At 38.8% G+C, this 19452-nt stretch overlaps 1 protein-coding gene across 6 annotated transcripts in view; it reads left to right on the plus strand.

The window, feature by feature from the left end:
- Positions 1-19452, plus strand: part of FAM13C (family with sequence similarity 13 member C) — a 113960-nt gene that overhangs the window by 33166 nt on the left and 61342 nt on the right. The window lies entirely within an intron of this gene.

Genomic DNA, 19452 nt, shown 5'->3' on the forward strand with positions numbered 1-19452 from the left:
TTTCGTCCTGCCTGTTCCAATGCCAGTACAATCCTGCTGCCTTTTGGAAAGAGAAGTGCAGAGTAACCAGAGGCCTTAGAATATAAAATATTTGTGATACAAAGCTGACATACCTTGTCACATCTATCAAGGATGTTTTGTCAGAAAGTGCCTAGGGATTAACAAACTAGCAGGTCCACAAGACAAGTCTGAAATGGATGAAGTGTGTTTTGAAGGAAGGGATCACAAGGCTGATGTTTCACTTCTCCTCCTTTGCTCTCCAGATACTCTTTTCATAAAATACGCAGAGGCACAATGGTAATCTGTGGTGAAGACCAAACATGGCAAAAATGACAAGCAATGGCGAGTGTGTGATAAAGCTTTTCAGGGTAGTTTTTCCTCTGATCTGATATTTCATCTGTTCACACTTTGTTTTTTAAACAGCTTTTTAATTTTTCTTCGATTCAGAAGAGTTGACCAAGGTTTGGAAATCTGTGGTTACACAGTAAGTTTGAGATACTAATGCCTCCCTGCAATGGCATTACTTTTAGGGTTTTGCTTGGTTTATTTTGGTTTTTCTAATTTTTTTGATCTTCTCACAAAATATAGTAAATTAAAAATCTGGTTTTCAGATTTTTCTTGGTAGTGAGGTCAGTGGGGAAGACTTATTAATCAGTAAAAGCTCTTGGCTTTGCTTTAGTCTCCCAAAACCACTTTTTAAATTTTCTAGGTGAGAATTTCAGAGAAATTCACTGTTTTGTATGTTTGTCCACATGCATAGTCATGTCCACAGGATTACCTTGGTGTTGGTTGAATTGATGTAAAATTCTATGTGGAGCTTTCTTTCCTTTGCTTTTAAGAGTAGGTTATTTGACTTTTTTTTCTGCTTGATAGGAATTTAACTAAAGTAAACCTGATTAAAGGGCAATACATCCACATTATTTTCACTAGCTTGACTAAATCAGCTTAATATTCCTTCCCCATGGTGTGCCAGCACTGCAGAGTGATGTGTAATGTGGTGTGATAACACTCTGTTGGCTCCCTCACATCCATTTAGGATGACCTGCTTCTTCCACTGCCACTGCTACTCCACTGCTTACATTGACCTTTTGAAGTTTTGGGACTTTGCTTGTTTGTATTTGTTGTGTGGTGGTTTTGTTTTTCCCACAGTAATGTTTGTAACAGGATTTCTTTCTGTTTATGCAATCAGGCTGGTCAGGAGAAAGCGAGTGCAGTCATTTTGGGCACTGCCTGTGGGCATGGAGGGATAGATCCAGGCTAAGCAGACACAGTCACATCTCCTCTGATAGAGCCCATGAATGATTACAGGGAATGTGATCCACTGTCCAGAGCCAACTCAGCTCTGCTGGGTACTGATACAGGGAATTTTTCAAGTGGTTTCAATGGGGATGCAGACTGAAACTATGGAACTACACTTTCTAAGTAGGCATTGTGCCAAAGGTCAAGGTTTCATTTCTAACTTTCATGTTAGGATAGAAATTAGAAAATAAATATTAGAAAGGAAAGAACTTTTGAGTATTTTTCAACCAAGAGAATAGTTTCCATCCAGTAAAATAAAATCCAGTAACAAGTGACATGTGCAAAATCCTTGCAAAGTGTTGCTGGCAATCATTGTGAATTGTAGCTCAGTGGAATTTTTTTCCAGCTTTGAGAGTTTGAGAGTAAAACCCTGCAGAAATTTTAGGTTACCATCTTTTAATCTGCAAGTACAGTTCTCTGAATTTCCCCCATTTTCCCTTAACAGCAATCATTAAAACTTGCTAACATCTCACCCTTTCTTCAGGGAGCATGACAGACTGAGGAAATAGCAGTTTTCCAGACTTTATGCCAGAGCAAAGTTTTACCTTAATTGCTGTCAAGCAGTTTGTTTCTCTCCCAGAAGTAAAGCAGGTGTCTGTATCTCAGTAGAGCAGTGCCATGGTAAATTGAACAAGGCAGGCACTAAAATATATCCCTGAGAGCTGAAACTGCTTTGAACGTCCTGAGTCATTTCAGCTGTGTGGCAGGAGCTGAAGAAATAGAATTACCGAACCTGTTTTCTTATTGATTTCTTATGAAAATAGAACTTATGTAACTTAAGATCTTTGGGTAGTCTATATAAAAAGAGAAGTCAGTCCAGTTTACACCAGGGACTATTTTGAGCTAGAAGATTCATAATTTCTCCCATGTCTGCAGTTGGGCTTGCTTTGCTTTGTACTTAGAGTCTGTCTCTCCTATCAAACAGCAAGGTTTCATTGCTGGCATAGCCGTGCACCTGCCTAAACTGCTCTGGAATAACAGGGCTGCATTTCTGATCCAGCTGGTGATGTATCTTGACTGGGAACAGGGTAGAATCACCTTGGGCAGTAGATACTTCGGGGGTGAAAGGTGTATAAAGCGCCACAGGGAAGCATTCTGTAGTGTGGCTATCCCTCAGGCAGTGTTCTTACACCCAGTGTGCAAGAAGCAATCAACCACTGAGCTGTTTGGTTTCCTTGCCATTCTGCAGAAGGGATGCCAGGAATCACTCATTTCTGGATGCAAGCACTGCCTTTTATACAAAAAGCTACCAAATAATGATACAGAAATGGGATTCTCAGAATCCAGAAATGGTCACTCACACTTACACAGCAAAATTCACAATATGTATGCAGTGGTCTGGGTCCAGTTCATTATACTATCATTTGCATATACAGATTTCCCTAGGAGTGTAATTTTTAGCTTTATAAATGTCTAGGGTAACTTGAGATCATATTTTCATCCTATCTGCTCCCACGAAGTTATTATTTAACCTTATGCTCTATTAGAGTTTTGGCTTGAATCAATTGTCAATGAAATAAAGATTTCCAGTACTCTGTGCCTGGGGGCTCTTCATTGCTCTGTTGCTCTGGCACCTTGTTCTCATGGTTTCAAGACCAGCTCACAGTCCCTGTGAACTTTTTGTGCATTTTTTAACATCATGTGACATCAGCATAAACCCAGGGGTTTTCCTAACTGGAGTTAGTTGGTAACTCTCATTTGAGTTTTACTTTTGCCAAGTGTAGCTGCTGATCGTATTTCTGTTCAGAAATATTTTATGATGGCATGCAACTTGCTAAGATAAAGTTGCATTTGCTCTTAGCTCTTCATAGTTCCTATGGGATAAAATTCTCCTCCAGAGAAACCATAAGCCAGTTATGTCAATGAGGGAAAAAAATCCAGAGAAATGCGGTCAAGAAGCACATTTCCAAGTTGGAGACCTTGTTGAGGAGAATATATTTCAAACAAGTGTTAAATACACCCTGAATTACAGACTTGGATTCGTCTGGAACTTCAAATACCTTTGAGCCTTTTTTTCTTCTAAATTTTTCTTTCTTTTACTGCTGCTGAATCAAACAAAATCTGCCCATGGTGGGAGAATTGCTAATTGGGATTTTCAATTACTATAAAATTTGTCAGTGCTTTATGAAGTGTGCTGCTGTTATGTGCTGTAGTGACAGTGTAATTAAAGCAGACGCAAAGTATACAAGAAGCCATCTCTTCCTGCGTGTGCCATTGCTATGGGCTGTGTGTGGAGCAGCCCTTGGCTCCAGGGAACGGGGTCATTCTGATGTTAATGGTGGCACATTGTGCCAGCGTAAGCAGCTGTGGGAATGCAGCCTGGTACTGGGCTCCGCTTTTGGAGCTGTTCCTCAGCTTCAGGGGAGTTAATGAGCAAATCGTTCTTCACACACAGAGGGGATGAAAGAAAGCGTCTCAAAGCTGATTTTATTTGCTGCTGAAACAAAGTTAAAAAGCAGAACTCTTCAACTACTTGAATTCATTTTAGCTTTCTACCCTAAATTTAGCATTTAGCATTTTTCATGACTCAGACTGCATGGGAAAGATGGAATGCAAAGATTGTTTCCTCAAATGAGAGCTGTCATATGGAATATTTTAGGTTTTGGGTTTGTTTTTGTTTTTATGGTCAAATAGGTTTTTATTTTGCTCTTTGTGGGATATATTATTGTAAGCAGTATTGAAGAGCTGTGTTGTCCATTGACGTTGCTGCTCTCCTGCAGATACATCTTTTAAAATGGCCTAGCCTGGGAAATAACAGATAATGATTTTACAAACTCCTTTCTCAGAAATGTCACTTAAGATCTGTGGTTCTCTTCTAGTGTGACATTAATGCTGTTTGTGGCACAGAAGGACTGTCAAGAGAATTTGAAAATTAGAGATATGAATCATCATAAAAACAGTGGTAATGATATTTTCCATGACTGCTGGTCTGTGATGTAACTCTGGATCAGAGCATGCTTTATTACTGAGAATAGAAATTCAGTGGGATGGGAAAGAAGTTCCCTGATCCTCCTTGATGATTTCTTTGATACCACAAGCCATCTAGCTGTTTAATTCCACTTAATTATTTCAGAGTAAATTAACAATTGAGAGTAATGGCACAAAAGCCTCTCTGCACAAGAGGATGAGAATGCCAGTTATTTATTGCAAAAAATTGCAAAATATTTCCAGAGAGGATGGACATGTCCAGAAAGGTGGTTCTGTTATTTCTCTCAGATTGCTGAAGAGGGAATTATTAGGCCAATAAATGAATTGCCAAGTTTCATGAAATATTCTGAATCTAGAGTCTGAAGGCACTTTTACAACACTAGCAATATGCAAAGCCTCTGATTTTGCCTTATATTTTATTAAATAATTAATAATTTGCTCTAATATTTCAATGTCCCTGTATCTCCAGTATACTGGTTGGAAATGCTGTCTGTTTTGCTTTGGCTTTCTTGTGATCTGAAGATTCAGGTATGGTTAACTTGAATGAACTAACTCAATTAAGTTTTTGGCTCTTTATGAAGTAATGAAATAATTTTGGTGACCAACAAAAATAATATTTGGCATTGCTTTTCACGGTACACAATACTGTGAATATGTGATAAAATATTTTTGGGGGTAATTAAAGGGATGAAGTCTATAAGGTTTTGGTATGACCAGTGGGGAATGCTATAGAGGCCCTTTCTAATTAACAGGGCAACATTTTGCTTTACCACTCAGCTGGTTTGAAGGCAAAGCGTTTACTCTGCAGAGAAGGCTCAGAAAATTTTTGTTACTAAGTAAAAGTCTCAATAACCTTTCCTCACATACCACAGGCTTATGCCTGGATGGAATAAGGGAAAGGATTAGTAAAAGCCCAGACTCCTGGTGAGGAAGAAGGAATTCTTTCTTTCAATATGACTTGTGCATGGAATATTTTAAGTGTTGTTTTAATATTTATGGTCAAATACGTTTTGCATTTTATGTAGTCTGTAATTCTGAGAAACAGCTGTGAAACCTTTCTCACATATTGCCAATATCATCAATTCACTAGAAACTGCTCCCTTAGATACCATCCAACATCTGAGTCCTGCCTGTGCCACTCCAGTTGGAGCTGGTTGTCGTGTATAGCCACACCAGCATAGACCCGTAATGGCGGACAAGTATACACTAAAAATACCCTTTCCAGTTTGTTGGCAACAGGAGGAAGATTTGGCTTTGGTTTAGAAGGGCAATTTTGTTTACTGCTTGGATTCTGAAAATGTTAGTGCTCTGTGGTTTTTCCTTGAGGCACATTGCCACTGAGGAAGCAAACATGGACTGCAGGCACCAAAGTGGCACCTGGGCTGCTGGTGGGCAAGGCAGGCACATCCCTGGCAGGGCAGCTGTGGCTGATGAAGGCTCTGGGTGTGGGGGTGGTGTGTTCAGGGCCCTGGATCTGAAAGGGGTTCAGACCTTGTGGCCAGGGCAGGAGGGGCACCAAAGCATTCAGTGGTCACACCTGGCTCAAAATGCTTTGTGTGTGAAGGGTGGGTGATGTATCTTGGTCCATCAGCAATTTAGTAGTTTAGGTTCTCATTTTTTTCCACGAGTGCTTGTTATTTTCCCTGATACTCTGATGATTTCTGTATGAAACACTGACACTCATTTGCTGCCACATTTCCCAAAGAATGTTCCATTTTCATTCAGGGCTTCCCAAAGCTTTGGCATTTTTTTGTCATATATGTTGCATATAATTTTTTCCCAAGTAATACAGGGTTGTAATGAAACTAGAGTATCTCTCAAAAACAAAGATTATTTGCCTTCCATGTCCTACAACCAGGGCTTCATAAGGAATAACATCTTTTTAAAAACACCCCCAAAATGGTCTTCTTCCTACTACTTCACACTATAGCTGCCATAAAAGTGAACTTTCTGAATTTCTGTTTTGGTTTTAGTGTAATATGATGAAATTGGTATGTCAGCAATGGCATTTTTCTTCCTAGGTTTGAAGTCCAGTAGTTTTCCAGACAAATAGGATATTCCTGAGTTATTGGAAAATTCATGCTGAGCTACTTCATACTGGCTAACTTTGCATGTCACCTCTCATGTTTCTGTTGGCTGGCAAAAAATGGCTGTTATTTGCTATTTCTATTTTCTATGCTATTATTTCTACTTCTTTTGACTCTTTCTCTGCAAAACACTAACTCTAGTAGCCTGTAAGTGGGAGACTTTGAATATTAAGAGGAAAAGACAGCTGATAATGTTCAATGCAGGCAAACATCCAACCATGCTCCTAAGATGTTTAAAATCAATTGTGATATCTAACTCGTTTTACGATTTTGAGAAATATTTTTATCTCCTTAAGACTGATAAATGGATAATTTTTTCTTTTGTGAGCACAAATGAACAAATGCATTTTGTATTTTTTATCTTGGCAGTTCTATGAAGCAGAAAACACATGATTACAATCTTGTTGGGGTTTAGATTCAGTGTGAAAAACCTAAGGTGTCTTCAGAGAAAGCTCTGAAAAGTTTGCTGCTTATGCTTTGGACTTGTTTGTCCTAGAGACTGTAATAAACTGGTTACAGAAAAGAAAATATCCTCACTGAAATTCAGATCCCAGGTTTATTTTTGCTGGCTTATGACTACATATTCTTTCTTCACAAAATAAAATCTGAGAAAGAGTTTTAGTTAAGCCCTTACAACTGTCAGCTTTCATCCTTTACCATTAGCAGGTTAAAAACGTAATTTAGTGACACAGAATCTTATTAAAACTGCGTGCTGCAGATGTTTTCTCATGGCTAAATCTTTCCAGTAAAATCCTCTATGTGCCAAAATATTGCTTTTTTAAAGCTCCTCCCTTAAAAAATCAAATCAGTGACTCCTTCACCATCTGTCCTGAAGAGAATTAAATTGACAGAGGTTTTCAGAGCAGTAGCCAGAATGCCCTTCTCTCCCCCAGTTGTGTTTTGAATTCTGTATATTGTATTTCTTTTTAATTCTTTGATGCAGAAAGTTTGCTACTTTTTTCAAAATTACAACTTTGTATAAAAAGTACTTCAATTTTTCTCAGCTGTTCAAACAACTGCGTCCCTTCATAGTCCATAGCACCCTGTGGGAATGGTCTGCATCACGGTTTCCAGTTTTTCTTGTGAGTTTTATTTTAAAGGATTTGTTCAGATGAGCAAGGACTGCCCTGAGAGGTGGCAACAGAGTTTTAAATAAGCTGTATATAATTAAAATGGTAAATGGGAAAATTTGATGCAATGTTTTTTGAGAATATTTTCAGGCTTCAGTCTGGTCATATCTGAGCACCTAGGAATATTTTACCAGGCTTGTAAAAGTATAACGTGGCTCTGCTGGGAAAGCAGATGGTGCAGGAACGCAGTGGGTGGACTCCTGGATAATATCCACCCAAAGCACCCAGCCTCAGGTGGCATGGAGCTCTAGGGAAAACACAGGGTGGTTTTGCAGTCATACTGGTGGATATTTTTGGGCTGCCAGGTAAGGGGTAAGTTTGCACCTCGTTCCTGCCAGGGCTGAGATGAGGTCCAGGAAAGGCTGCATGAGCCAGAGGTGCATTGAATTTATGGGTCCTCTAAGCACACATGCTCCAGGAGGAGAGGAGGTACCCTTGTCCTGCAATTTAATATGTGATGGACAACTTGTTTAGTCTCCCATCAGTGGAACTGAAAGGCGTGAGGCAAGTTAATGAAAATATTATGAAGGGGTCACCAAGGAAATATGATCTTAATACTTCATTCTCCCTCTTCGAATTAGATTCATTTGTCCATTTCAGTCTTTTTCTAATAAGTTTGCTCAGATTGATGACAAAACAAGCTTCATTTTAAAATACACCTTGAAAGCAGCAAGGCATTTTTCTTATTATATATTTGTAGAGTGCATCCATGACTTGATTTACATGAGATTTTTGTTCTAAAGGTTTCTGTTCTACATGTCCACTTGTCTGCTGCTGTCTGGTAACTGGAAGTGCTGTGAAATGAAAGGAAAAGGGCAGTTTAGGATTAGTGTAGCTGTAGAGACCCACATAAGTTATAAATATCAAGTTAGGAGCTGATTAAATACTGAGGAAAGCAGCCCATGCAGAGCTCTGGCCTCACTACAGCAAAGAAAGAAGTGACTGTGGTTGTGTTAACCAGTTTAAAATTAACTTTATCTACACACTGCATTAGAGTTGCAGCAGTGACCACAGCAGATGTGGTTGCAAGTTTCCAGGTATGCTAGGAATACTTGGAAATGACCAAATTATAAATCTTTATGTTTATTTTTTTGTGTTTTTCTTTAAAAATTGACTTCTTGTGTCAGTCTACAAATATTTTCATATTAATTGAGCTAAAGTCACACATGTACCAGTAACACAATTTTCTCTGCTTCACAATGCTAATACTGAATTGAAAGCAGCACTCTGACAACACTTGAGAGGGTGGTAAACTTTCATTTTGAGAAAGCTAATTACTTACATGTTGTTTATTTTGTTAGCCGCAGTCTCTCCCAGTTCGATTTTAAATTGGCCAAATTATATTAGCTCTTTATTGCCTGGTCATCAGGCTGAGATATTCATGTTTACCTGAAAGCGAGTACTCATGTGAATATCCACATCTAGATAAATATACTTTAATGAGAAGGTTGCCATTTTTGCTTAATTTTAGGTGGACATTTGAGACATTTGATGCCCAGGCTGTTCTTTGTCATCTGAAATGCTACTGGAATACCCCTTATGTGCATCTTACTGTCCTGGTCAGCACAGGCATCTGAGCTGGTCACTGACTGCTGCTTTTCTCCCTCTGTGCTTCAAACAAGGATGTTCAGGGGAATTAAAATTTCTCATGAGCAGATGGCATTTTTGTTGCTCAATAGCCAGACATTTCAAAATTCTACTCAGTCTTTCTTTTTGACTGCAGGGGAGCTCTGGGCTCTTTCTAAAGTCTCCCTTTCATATCCTGACAGAGAGCACAGCGACAGATTTATCCATCTGTGTCTACCTTGGACTTCTTGTTTTGTGTGTTCTTAATGTTATTACATCTTGCTGGTCAGGACAAAAAAATTTTTTTTTGCAGAGAGATTCTTTCTCATGTTCCTGCAGACAAGGAAGGAACTGTTTTATGGGGGAGGGAGACGTTTTCAGTGTCTTTTTTGCCTAACTTGAGGGATGATATTGACATTTTTGTGTATTGATCAGTTCTGGCATTTGTTATACTATTGTTCCTAATGTTAAATACTGGTATTTAGACATATGTCAATACCTTCAGTTTATTTGCAGCTTTCTCTTAGTTGTTCAAGCCATGTTTTACTGTAGCATCTTTTCTAACACTATTAACATTGTTGTGGTTAGCTGAAGTGCAAATTCCATTAAAAATAACAGCAGAGTCTCCCCCAGCAAAGAGTCTCTCTGTACTGTTCCAACCTCAAGGAGCTTACAACCTTCTGGTAGTTTCTAAAGTGATATCTAAAACTAAGGCAATAAAACAGGTTCTCATTAAAAAAATAGACGTAGTAACACGGTGGGGCAGGAATGCCTTATATTATAAAGGTCTGTCAATTGGAGGCTGTTAAATCTCTCTTGATATCAAAAGGTGCCCAAAATCACTGAATTAATGAGAATCATCTCAGTATCATCAGGCCACACACTCAGGAAATAAGTGTCCCTCACTGAGCCAGGCTGGTGAGTGGCAATGATTTACCCGTGCACATTATCCTCTGACTCCCTGCCAATGCAATTTCAAGAATTATTTAGTACATGCTGTCAATTATTGTATTTCTGTCTTGCTTAAAAAGGAAATACAGAGGCCAACTTAATTTAGCCTATGAATTGCCCAAGACAAGCAATGAAAATGATATCCCAGCTTGCAAATAAATAAATAGAAAACAGGAGGCTGAAGCCACAGGGGTTGTCAGCACCTTCAGGGGAGCCTGCATAAACCCGTGGCTGGTTGTGGGCTGCTTTGCTGAAGGGTTGAGGTGCTGCAGATACATTGGTTGGGGTACTTATTGGGAGATATTCCACAGAAACAAAATGAAAAATTTTTATAGTGACTTTCTTTAAAGATTACTGGTTCAACATTGTCATATGAAGTTTTTTCCTATAATATCAAATATGACGATAACTACAAAGATTCTAAAAAGAAACATGAGTGAGAAGGTAATTTTGTATACTTTTCAAAAAGCAAGAGTCAAAATGCATTGAAATATTGTAGTAAATTTCAGTATGATGTGTGGGATGTAATAAGCAGATTAATACTTAAGAATTAAGCTAAAATAAATTAACAAGTGTAGGCAAAATAAATAAATAAAACCACCCAAACTTACAGACCTGAATTCTGTCAAAGCTAGGACTGCCAAAAGTTCTGTTACACATACATATATTTTATCTGTACGTTACTTTTTCTTAGTGGTTGCTCCTCTTTGATTCTTTTCTTGATTTGAACATGAGGCAAATTAAATTACAGGTTTTTGACATAAGAACTCTTTTCTTATTTCCTTGACCCATTTTTCAGTACTGCCTTGGGTTAATGGTGGTTTTTTTTAATATGCTAACTTCACTGTAAATCTCACTCTTTCTTGAGATGAGGTGGGTATAAGCTGGCTGAATCATAATTAATGAGCTGTAAAATTAACAAACTTTAAATTGCTTCTTTAAATTTGGGATGCAATAAACCCCTCAATTTATCTATAATAAATATAAGATAAGGAAAAATACATACCTGTACACATGTTGTCCTGGCTTGTCCTCAAACAGTGCATGATTTCTAGTTTTGGTAAAACTAAAATACCATCAAGGCGTGTGCTTTTTACTGAGAATCACAAGTGCTGTCACTGAACGACAGATAATTCACGTTGGGATTGTTTCCTTTGTCGTTTTATGCTCCTTTTCTACTGATTTCTGAACACTTCAGTGTCTTGCCAGATGCATTGCTCACATAGAGACAGCAGCCTGTGCAGGGGACTAATGGAAAAATCTAGAGTGGTAGTGATGGCATGGGAGAGTCTTTGCCCTGGAAACAGGAGGGCACAACTCCTGTAGGAATTGTATCTGTAGGTGGTAATTTTGCACAAAGAACACATGAAAAACAAACTGGTATCAACAAATGATTCGATAGTTATTGTAAACATATTTTGTGCATATACTTGCACTCCTGTATTTACACAGAAATGAAATTGATAAGGGCCAGAATGGGAACATGTAAAAGTCAAATTCAGAAAATGTCAGTTTTCAGAAACTGCAAGGAAGAAGAAATTTCTCAAATAGTTTAGGACAGCTCGTTTTGCTTGGCAGAGGGAGTTATTTTAAAGTGTGTTTATTGTTTTGTCTCATGGTAGAATTGGTGAGACTGTAATTGTATGACTGCCACCATTCTGGCTTCCACTTAAAGCAGAAAACATTTACTTTCTTCATGGTGCTGGTAATAGAGAATGAGACACTTTTTGAAGTGTTTCACATTTTGAATATGGCAGTGATTTTTCTTCTACACAAATGAAAGTGATTTATTTCTAGTGTCACATTTCACGTTCTCTGGTACAAATATGAACACTAACAAGCTGAGGGGTGCATGCAAGACTATCACAAAGTATCAGTGAGATATAAGTAAAGCCTGATTTTATTAGGTCAGCCAGAGATAAATGACTCCAGGACAACTGCAGAGGTCTCAAGATGTCAATACTTATTCTTTAAAAAAAAAAAAAAAAGAATAGAAAAAACTCCAACACCAAACCATAAAAGACAGCACTGCTGCAGTTCAAATGTTTTTCTTTGTCTACTTTTAAGGAGAGGCATTGTGGCAATACTTATAAATGTGCAAAACAAATATCTGCATAATTCTGGATGTAGATTTAGACAATTGAGATACTCTAGGAGTCCCATTATTTTGCCTTGTTATCATCTTTGGCATAAACCCTAACATCTGAGTTGTGTGACAACAGGACATCCTTGGAGTGTGTCCCTATTGTTTAGGAAATCTCAGATTATTTTGCCACTCATCATGAATATTGATGTGCTATAGAAATAACCGTACTTTTCCCCCTATAGGGTTTAGCTCCACTGATCAGCAGCACAATGTTTTCCCAGATGTTATCAAATACAGTCAGGTAGAAAACTATTGCCTTGTGCCTGAAGAGCTTTCCAAGGTCTGAAGTACTTAAAAAGGCATTGGTGATCTCTTGAGATCTTCTTTCATTTGGTTTGCATGAAGTCCATTAAAATAATTATTTTTTGCTGAGAATGTGATGTCTGTTGTGAGGTAGCTTCATGCAGTCAGAGAACAGTTTAGGTTGGAAGAGACCTTCAAAGATTATCATGTCCAACTGTTAACCCAGCACTGCCAAGTCCACCACTAACCCATGTCCCTAAGCACCACATCTGCACGTCTTTTGAACACCTCCAGAGTGGTGCCCCCACCACTGCCCTGGGCAGCCTGTGCCACTGCTTGACAATCCCTTCTGTGAAGAAATTTTTATCTAATGTCCAATCTAAACCTCCCCCGGGGCAACTTGAGGTCGTTTCCCCTTGTCCTGTCAGCTGTTACTTGAGAAAAGGAACTGAATCCCCCTGGCTACGCCCTCCTTCCAGGGAGCTGCAGAGAGCCATAAGGCCCCCCAGCCCCTCAGTGTCTTTCTTGTAGTGAGGGGCCCAGAACTAAACACAGGATTTGAGGTGCCTCACCAGTGCTGAGTACAGGGTGACAATCAGTGCCCTGGTCCTGCTGGCCACACTGTCTCTGATACAAGCCAGGATGCCATTGGCCTTCTTGGCCACCTGGGCACACGCTGGCTCATGTTGAGCCACTGTCCTGTGGATGTTGCTCTCAGGTTGCCTTAGGACTCTGGTGTGCACAGTGACATACTATAGCAGGTCATTTCTTTCAACATTTTCCAAAGTACTACTGTAAAATGTTACATATGGAGGTATTTAGAATCCAAAATCTTAAAGATAGACCAAGAGATCTGAAAATTTTGCTCACTCACGAGCTACTGTATTTTATGTCACCTGCTGTGAAGCTCTTTGACCCTAAAGGTACTCATCACTTGAATAATTTTCTATCCTGAATTCACCTTTATGCTCCAGTGATGCAAAACTCAATGAGAAATAAATTTTATTCCAGCTGCAGTGAGGTAGCACAGGTCCTACTGGTGATCATTGTAGCTTTAAATGAAAAATTAGGGAATAAGTAAGCAGACTAGAGCTCTGAAGTTCTGTTTTATCAGTGGAGTTAAAAAAAGAACATCAAAAAAGCAGGGAGAATACATATAAGAAACCTAAATATATATGTGTGTGTACACATAAAAAAAAGAATCTAAATTTTTGGCTTATTAATATGATGCCAAAGATACTGTGATGAATTTCCCGAATAATAAAATAATTTTGGTCATTTTCTTGCAGTCTTAGGAACTTGCATTCTGTTTTTGTTTGGCATTATGCTTTTAGGCGTTTTCTTTCACGGTGTTGAAAGAATTACCTTATATTACTGTCTGTTAGAATGCCATCTATGTTCCTTTTCTAAAGTGATTGTTCTACATTTTATATGTCTCTTCAGATGAGAGAGATCTTAAATATTGCTGAAAACAATTGCTCCTAAAGCATTTTTACCTTTTATTGCATTTATAGTAATAGTGACTGTCCAGATATGATGCTGGTCACAGATTTTGCAACCCAATCTATGCCAAAAACTCCCTAATTTTTTCAAAGAGCTTTTATGAAGCTTTGAAATTCTTGGGAATCAACTGACCTAAGTCTTGAAAATGTGAAAAGTAATAAAACCTTTTTAATATTCACATTAATGAAACGTAAATTGCCCAATAGATTTTGCATCTGTTGGTTTGACAGCCACAGCTGTGGCTTTGACCTCTGCTGCCCACTCTGAAGCATGTCAGGACTTCCCTTAGTGCAGCACGTGCTGTTGTCTTCTTCCTCCAGCATTTGGGACTAATAAGCTCTTACAAACAGAAACAGGACTCTCCTAACACAAAGGAAATGTACACTGCTGCTCTGATCTGACAGTTCATAATGTTTCAGGCAAATGCTCACTTGAAAGCCAAAAGAGTAAAATGCAAGTACAATCTTGTTTTCTTCTCTCTGAATTGCTCCCTGTTTACTTCTCTCGATATGTCAGGCTATTTTTCTGTTACATCAGCTGCTGTTTACTTGAGGTGTATGGTAAAAGAGGGGAAAAAACCTCTGGGAATACTTTATCCTGTAGTTTTCCTATCACATTTCAAGCCATATTTTAGGTATAATTGAATGAATAGTTTCAGGATAAGAAATTACTTAAAAACTTTCCCATTTTCCCCCAAAGTGCACAAGGATTGCAGTATCAGTTTCTGTCTGCCTGCTCCCCAAAGACACTGCCTGTCTGTGTCTCTGGATTTCTTTTTTGCACAGAGCTGTATGTTCCTGTAGCAGGTCTGCTGTGGGTGCCAAAAGGGAAATTGAAAACCTGTTTCTGACCTGGAAATACTGGGCAGTGAGGAGGTGATAAAAATGAATGCCTGGCTTTCATGGAGTTATTACCATCCTTTAGCTTCTACTAAGGGAACTTTAAAATAGAAAACATTATTTTAGTTTGTATGGTGACAGGTTTTTGAGAAGAAGTGTAAGTGCCCCAAAGCAGAACAGAACAGAAAAAAGATTTAATACATTGAATATCTAAATCTCTCCTTCCCACAGGTTTTTGCACAGATGGTCTTGGGGCAGTGCCAGGAACCTGCAGGTGCAGAAGGCCTTCCCTTAGTCCTCATTCCCTTCAAGCAGCTCTCAAACTCACAACTTTTTGAACCCTGAAAGTACATTGCTTTTTCCTTCTCAACAGATGAGGTACAAAGGTTTTGCCAGCCAACTAGAAAGCCTGTTGCTTGAAATGCTTTGGAACACTTTGTCTTACCCTGCAAGGTACAGCCAGCTGAAGAAAAAGATGTACAAGTTATAGCAAGACTCAGAGCTGTTACCAATTGCCAGTGCTCTGCCCTACGGAAGGAGGTGCAGCAGCTCTGTGGTGTTGCTATAGAAGCTGCAGTTCTTGAGCATCATCCTGAGAGATACAAGGGCCAGGAAGGCTACTGTAAGACAGTGATTAATGCTGCTGTGTTTGTAAACTGATTCCTCATTGATCCCAAGGAAGCCTCTGGAGGTCATCTAATCCATACCTTTGCCTGAAGGAAAGGTAAACTACACTTAAACCATTCCTTACAGACATTTGCCTAACCTGATCTCCCCACCACAGATGGAGATTGGGCAACATCCCTGAAGGATTTACTCCAGCACTTAGCTAATTTGTGTCTCTCTCTCTTTAATCTTCAGTTGCACATTGCCTTTTGTCATCTGTCATAGTTCCTTAGCTTTTGTGATGTCCTTATTTATAAGGCTTGAACTGAAAGTAAAACAGGGTGATTTGGACCTCCTAGATTAATATATGAAAGTGAGGGGCAAAAGAAAATACTTATTTCTTTTGCTTAATATTAACGAAATGATTTCTGCTAGTGTGTGGAATGGGTTAAATAGAGCTACTGTATTTCCAGCTACCTAAAGACATATGAAAAAATTCTGCTTCTGAAGCACATCATGCTGAATAATTTAGGGACTCTGGGACTGCATACTGTACATAAAGGTATTGCAGGGCATAATATATCATTAGCATGTATAGAGTCTGTAATTTGAAATAGAAAATATGTACAGCATCCTAGCAGGAAATACTGTGTGCTTGATGAAAATTTCCTCTCTGAGAATTAGGGTCTTTGTCAAAATGACGGATCAAAACTCCAATGTGAAATTTGTGTTTCAATAAAATTAATGGGGCACGTCACTAGGACTTGAGAAAGCAGCTCCTGATGCTCTGATGGTGTAGTGGTCATAAATAAGTTGGATCAATTTCCCAGGGAACATCTAGTCAGGCAGAACAAGTCTGCATTGCAGCACCTGGCAGCCTGGAGTGTGCTGGGCACGCTGGAGCCGAGGGGCCTGGCAGCAGCTCTGCTGTGGCTCTGGGGGATGTGCAGGCACACATTGCATGTGGGATGCAGCTCTTAATGCAGAGCTGCACAGCTTTGGGCCTGAGCAGCTTCAGCTACCCTGCCATGGCCCACTGTGGCTGTGCTGGGCACAGCTTGCTGGAACTTCAAGTGGTTTTAGGCCATGCTGCTTATGGTTTTGTTATTTTCAACAAATATTCAGTCAAAAATCTTTATATCTATTAATAAGCAAATCAATTTTGTGTTTCTCAGTGCTCGTTGCTTGTAAGAGTGTTTTGTTAAGGTTTTTAGTAGGAGCTGGGAAGATGAGTCAAGGTTTTCCATGAGGGAAAAATCAATATGTGATTCATGTGATTCATCCATCTCAGAGGAATTATGAGTGAAATATTGAGTGAAAATGTGTATGGGACATCAGGTAGGCAGAACATCTCATTTATTTAACTCACTGGGAATAAACCATTCACCAGCACTTCTGACTTACATCTGTTAAAACTAAACTTCCATCCTGAGCTGGATCTCACTTTATGGCCCTTCTGTTCATTGATCTATCCTGGATTTGCCCTAAGGTTCTTGATGCACACTGTATTATTCAGTGCTACTGAGCTCCATTAGAATTCTAATGAATACTGTAAAATTACTGGTAAAATGATGTTGGTCCTGAAAGTTACTGCAAGTAGTCAGAATATTAAACTCATTGCCACTGAGTTCTGGTGCCAGTTTAAATCTTTGATGCTTTTAATGGTGAATATTAGAAAAACCGGATGCATCTATATTCATACCTATTTTTGTGACATTCTCTGTGCTTATGCAATGAACTGAGCAAAAGCAACACAATTCCACTGGTAACCTGGGCTTATTACTACTTTCTATGTCACACCAATCTAAATAAAGTATTTCACTGAAATGAAACTATAATGCAGGATTTCTGTGCAAAATACCGTACAAATATCTGTTTAATAACCTGCTGAGGGAGGGCATTGGCTGCTTTGTGCTGTCTCAGTTGAATGGCACTGGGCTTTTCATTTTGTCTGACAAAGTTGCTGTGGAAAAAGGTTGGCACATTTTTGCCTCATCCTCCAGAAGAGTATCTACTTGTTTCACAGGTGTGGTAAGACTAGGATGGGAGCTCAGGGCATGACTTTCCCACCCCCCCCCCCCCCCCTCAATGAGTGATGAACACATTTATTGAACACACTTATATGTCAGGATGCCTTCAGAAAGCAGGAACAGCACCTGAGCTCCTGAATAACTCTTTCAGTTCTAGGTCATCTCCAGCCAGGGGATGACTTGGCTGTGTTTCTGTTCAGCAATGTGTGTCTTAGAGCTCGACTGTGCCTTGTAAAAAGAATGAGAGACTGACTGAAAAGTGCAGATTTATGCATATTGCATTTGGTGAAAAAATGAGCCCCTAACTTCCCAAGTAATTTTTCTTTTCCAAGATCATTGAGGTATTTCTGTAGTGTTTGTGGGCAATTGGGTGTCGCTAAACCAAGAGATGCATCTAGAGCCCTAATCCTCCCTTGTGTTGAATTAGGTTACAAACTGGAGCAGTTTAACAGGAGAGGTCAGGAGAGATGAAATCTCTGCAGCCCAGAGTTTGGGGTGAATTTGGAGTTTAACAGCTGAAGTTTGTATCCACACTCCAGGACAGACAGATTGAACTGTGGCTCCTGGTATAATTTGTGCATGAATTATGGGAATGGTAGGAGTTTGAGGGGCTGAAAGAGAGGGGGAGAGGGTAAGAATATATTGTCTTACCTTTTCCTTGTAAATCCCTGCATGGACAATTTCTTATTTTTTTCTCTTTAAAAAAATCTGCAAATGGAAATGTTTTATTTTGGATAAAAATAGGCACTGTGTTGGTACTTTTCACTTCTTTTTTCATCAGTTTGTCACTGATGACTAAGTGATAGAGTTCTGAGAAGTGTGGTTTTAGTTTAGCTCTAGAAACCCATGCAAGGTTTTCTCTTAAGCAGGTAACATCAAGGCATGATTTATTTCTGTCCCCTGGTTTCATCTGCCCATCTGTCCTATCTGTTTAGCCTCTATCATTGCAGATATGAATTTCTTCTAAACATTGAACATGCCAGAATTTCTGCTTCTGTTTTAGACTGAAAGCCTACAACATCTGCAAATTAGAGCTGGCAATAGGAGAGAATGAATTAAAATGAAATTCTCTCTGTGGCTGATATAAATCACAGTATAAATCTTATACCCATCTGAGGTAGTTGTACATGAAAAAGTCTTCATACAATCCTGTTAAGAAATGGCTTTTTTTTTTTTTTAAGTCAAACTAGTTTTTATCACATCCAGAAAGGAAAATGGGTGCCAAAAAAAAAACCCCTGTGGTAATTTTAATTCTAATATGAATTCTTATCAGTGCTGTAATTATTTCTAATTGTTTCAAACTCTCAGAGGTTGTTATAAACTGTACTCCATAGAATATTCTCATCCCTAGAGTACTACCAAACTGCCAGAAGATCAAAATAGGCACAAGAAAATAAGTCAGTTTTCCATACAATTAGCATTAGTTTTATCATGATTTGATGCAAATAAGAATGGCATACATAATTATACATACATTATACAACCAACTGATCATTTGCACATGCAGAAATGCACTTTGATGAAAATAAAAACAAAGGAGAAATGCAGATTGTGTTTTCTTGTTTGCATTTGTTGCTGTCTGTGTATCTATTTCCTAGGCTTGGAGTCCTCACTCTCTGGGGTGCTGAGGTTAAAGAGCAGTCCCTGGGCTTGGCTCCATGGTTGGAATTTCCAGATGGCTTTTTATGGTCGAGCATCAATTCAATGAAAAAGATGGCATAACATCCCTGATTTTTTTGAATGGAAGGCAAAATAAATCAAGCATATTTGCCAGCCCAAACCTCTGCTTGGAATAATTACGTTTGCAAATTTTCAGAGATCCTGCAGCCTATTTTTAAATATAGCTGGAAATGATGTCAAGCAGGGCAGTGTCTTTACACTGCACAGTAAGAAGGGGTCACTCACAATATGTCTCTTCTAAACAGTTTGGTTTGCAGGACTTTATTACAGGTTTTGGAAAAAAATGGATTTCTCTGTGTCTATAAATACTGGAAAGATAAATTACCCTGGCTCTTATCAGTACTTTTTATTCTAGTCTAGTATTTCTGTTATCATAATTAATTCAGTCTGTGCTTGTGGGAAACTTATCAAGATTCAGTCTTTTCGTTTCTCTGTCTTCTCTTT

Source organism: Coloeus monedula (genome assembly GCF_965178545.1).
Source record: "Coloeus monedula genome assembly, chromosome: 8".
In the NCBI taxonomy this organism is placed as follows: Eukaryota; Metazoa; Chordata; class Aves; order Passeriformes; family Corvidae; genus Coloeus; species Coloeus monedula.